The following is a 3,662-nucleotide window of genomic DNA, read 5'->3' on the forward strand; positions in this document are numbered from 1 at the left end:
TCAAATCAATAAAATTAGAAGTGAAAAAGGAGAAGTTAACTGACACCACAGAACTACAAATGATCATAAGAGAATACTAAAAGCAACTATATGCCAATAAAATGGACAACCTAGAAGAAATGGACAAATTTTGTAAGGTACAATTTTCCAAGACTGAACCAGGAGGAAACAGAAAATATGAACAGACCAATCACAAGTACTGAAATTGAAAGTGTGATTTAAAAACTTCCAACACTTCAAGATGGTGTAGGTGTAAGACTTGGAAATCACCTTCCTCCCCACAAATACATCAAAACTGCATCTAAAGATGCAGAGTCCGTGGACCCAGCTGCGAGGTGGCCACCCAAGATGCTCCAGCCCGCACTGGGCCTGGCCATAGCGGCCCTCCACCCACCTCGCATGATCTCCATCTCGGCTCCAGTTTTTTATACCCCGCAGAAGAAGTTCAGCCGGTGGTGGCCCCAAAGCCCAAATTGAATCCTTTCCAGACTGGTGAGTGTGAGCCTTCCTCGGCCACTGGGGCCCAATGTGCACAGATGGGCCGGGTGGACAAGATTCCCCCGCCACCCCCAGAAGACTTTCCCTTACCACCTCCTCCCATGCTTGGGGAGGCCAATGATGCCGAGGGCGCTCTGGGAGGTGGCTTCCCACCTCCCCCTCCCCCAATTGAGGAACCATTTCCCACTGCACATTTAGAGAGGAGATCTTCCCTTCCCCACTGTCTCTGCTAGTGGAGGAGGGAGGACCTGAGGCCCCCATACAGCTCCCACCACAGCCCAGGGAGAAGGTGAGCAGTACTGATCTGGAGATTGACTCTCTGTCTTCATTGCTGGATGACATGACCAACAATGATCTCATCAAAGCCTGGATGTCATCTGGATGTGTATCACCACCAGTCAGCACTCCATTCATTTCCAAGTCCAGTTCTAAGCCTGCAACTGGGGGCACAGCACCTCTGCCTCCCTGGAAGTCCCCTTCTAGCTCCCAGGTTCAGCCTCAGAGTCAGATACATTTCCATGTGCAGCCCCAGTCCCAGCCCTGGCCCCAGGCCAGGCCTCAGGTCCAAACTCCATGTCTAGCCCCAGCTCCAGGCCTAGCCCCAGCCTGTGCCTTTGGCTAACACCCAGCCTCGAAGTCCCCATGCCCCATCTCCAGCCACCAAGTTTTCTCCAGTGACTCCCAAGTTTACTTCTGTGGCTTCCAATTTCAGCGCTGGAGCTCCAGGTTGACCCAGGTCACAGCCCAATCAGAAGTTGGGGCCCCCTGAAGCTCCCTCTTCCACTGGCACAGGCTCCCCTCAGCCCCCCAGCAGAAGGAGAAACCCCAAGTGCAGGAGAAGCAGCACCCAGTGCCCCCACCAGCTAAAAACCAAAACCAGGTGTGCCCCTCTGGAGCCCCATGACCTTTGACTCTGAAAGAGGTGGATGAGTTGGAGCAGCTGACCCAGCAGCTGATGCAGGACACAGAGCATCCTCAGAGACAGAACGTGGCCATCAACGAGTTCTGTGGCCGGTGTCACCAGCCCCTGGAACGTGCTCAACCTGCAGCGCACGCTCTGGGGCAGCTGTTCCACATCACCTGCTTTACCTGCCATCAGTGTGAGCAGCAGCTGCAGGGACAGCAGTTCTACAGCCTGGAGGGGGAGCTGTACTGTGAGGGCTGCTATACTGACACCCTGGAGAAGGGCAACACCTGTAGGCAGCCCATCACTGACCACATGCTAAGGGCCACAAGCAAAGCCTACCACCCACAGTGCTTCACCTGTGTGGTCTGTGCCTGCCCCCTTGAGGCCACCTCCTTCATAGTGGACTAGGCCAACTGGTCCCACTGCATCCCCAATTACCACAAGAAGTATGCTCTCAGGTGCTCCATCTGCGCAGAGCCGATCATGCCCAAGCCTGGCTGAGAGGAGACTGTGTCTGTGGTTGCTCTGGACAAGAACTTCCATATGAAGTGCTACAATTGTGAGGACTGTGGGAAGCCACTGTCCATTAAGGTGGATGACAATGGCTGCTCCCCTTGGATGGCCACATGCTCTGCTGGAAATGCCACACTGCCAGAGCCCAGACCTGAGTGAGGACTGGCCCCCTTCTTGACTGCAAATCCATTCCCCATTAACAGACCATCCACAATGAGACCAGCCCCTCTTCACCCTCCCCACAGTTATTTTTTGATGTCCAACACCTCCCTCCATACCAACCCCCACCCCAGTATCCCTTGTGTCCTGATTCAGGGACCCAGCATGGCCTAGGGCTGCAGAGTCCCTGACCTGAGGTTCAGTCCTCCCCAATCCTGCAGGGACCACCCACCATAGTCTAGGTACCCCACCTGAGCAGGCACCAGACTGAGTTCTGCTGCTTTCACTGATGCACTGATGCCCTCGACTGGCACTCGAGCAGCCTCTTACTCTGCTTGCTGAGGGCCAGAAAACGTCCTGACCTGCTGGGAGGCTGGGCTATGCTCACCAGCCTGGATGTTCCCACAAACCCCTGTGCTGTCAGGTTTTAGCTACAGTTACAAATAAAATATGTTTTCCAGAAAAAAAAATACATCTACATGTGGAACAACTCCTACAGAACACTTACTGAACGCTGGAAGAACTCAGACTTCCCAAAAGGAAAGAAACTCCCCACGTACCTGGATAGGGCAAAAGAAAAAAGGAAAAACAGAGACAAAAGAATAGGGACAGGACCTGCACCTCTGGGAGGGAGCTGTGAAGGAGGAAAAGTTTCCACACAATAGGAAGCCCCTTCACTGGTGGAGATGGGAGGTGGGCTGGGGGAAAGCTTCAGAGCCACGGAGGAGAGTGCAGCAACAGGGGTGCAGAGGGCAAAGCAAAGAGATTCCTGCACAGAAGATCAGTTCCAACCAGCACTCACCAGCTTGAGAGGCTTGTCTGCTCACCTGCTGGGGTGGGTGGGGGCTGGGAGCTGAAGCTCGGGCATCAGAGGTCAGATCCCAGGGAGAGGACTGGGGTTGGTTCTTGAACACAGCCTGAAGGGGCTAGTGCACCACAGCTAGCTGGGAGGGAGTCTGGGAAAAAGTCTGGAACTGCCTAAGAGGCAAGAGACCATTGTTTTGGGATGCACCGGTAGAGGGGATTCAGAGCACTGCCTAAACGAGCTCTAGAGATGGGCGCAAGCTGCGGCTATCAGTGCAGACACCAGAGACAGGCATGAGATGCTAGGGCTACTGCTGTAGCCACCAGGAATCCTGTGTGCAAGCACAGGTCACTATCTGCACCTCCCCTCCTGGGAGCTTGTGCAGCTCACCACTGCCAGGGTCCCGTGATCCAGGGACAACTTCCCTGGGAGAACACACAGTGTGCCTCAGGCTGGTGTAACGTAATGCCGGCCTCTGCTGCCACAGGCTCATCCCGCATTCTAAACCCTGCCCTGGCCCGGGCCTGAGTGAGCCAGAGCCCCCTAATCAGACACTTCTTTAACCCACTCCTGTCTGGAAGAGGAACAAATGCCCTCAGGCGATCTACACATAGAGGCGGGGACAAACCCAAAGCTGAACCCCAGGAGCTGTGTGAACAGAGAAGAGAAAGGGAAAATTCTCCCAGCAGCCTCAGGAGCAGAGGATTAAATCTCCACAATCAATTTGATGTACCCTGCATCTGTGGAATACCTGAATAGACAATGAATCATCCCAAAATT

General features: G+C 54.1%; 1 pseudogene; it reads left to right on the forward strand.

Moving 5' to 3' along the window:
* Positions 1 to 521: 521 nt before the first annotated feature.
* LOC132476498 (zyxin-like) lies at positions 522 to 2,073 on the forward strand (annotated as a pseudogene).
* The last annotated feature ends 1,589 nt before the right edge of the window (positions 2,074 to 3,662 follow it).

Source organism: Mesoplodon densirostris, chromosome 16 (assembly GCF_025265405.1).
Source record: "Mesoplodon densirostris isolate mMesDen1 chromosome 16, mMesDen1 primary haplotype, whole genome shotgun sequence".
Taxonomy (NCBI): Eukaryota; Metazoa; Chordata; class Mammalia; order Artiodactyla; family Ziphiidae; genus Mesoplodon; species Mesoplodon densirostris.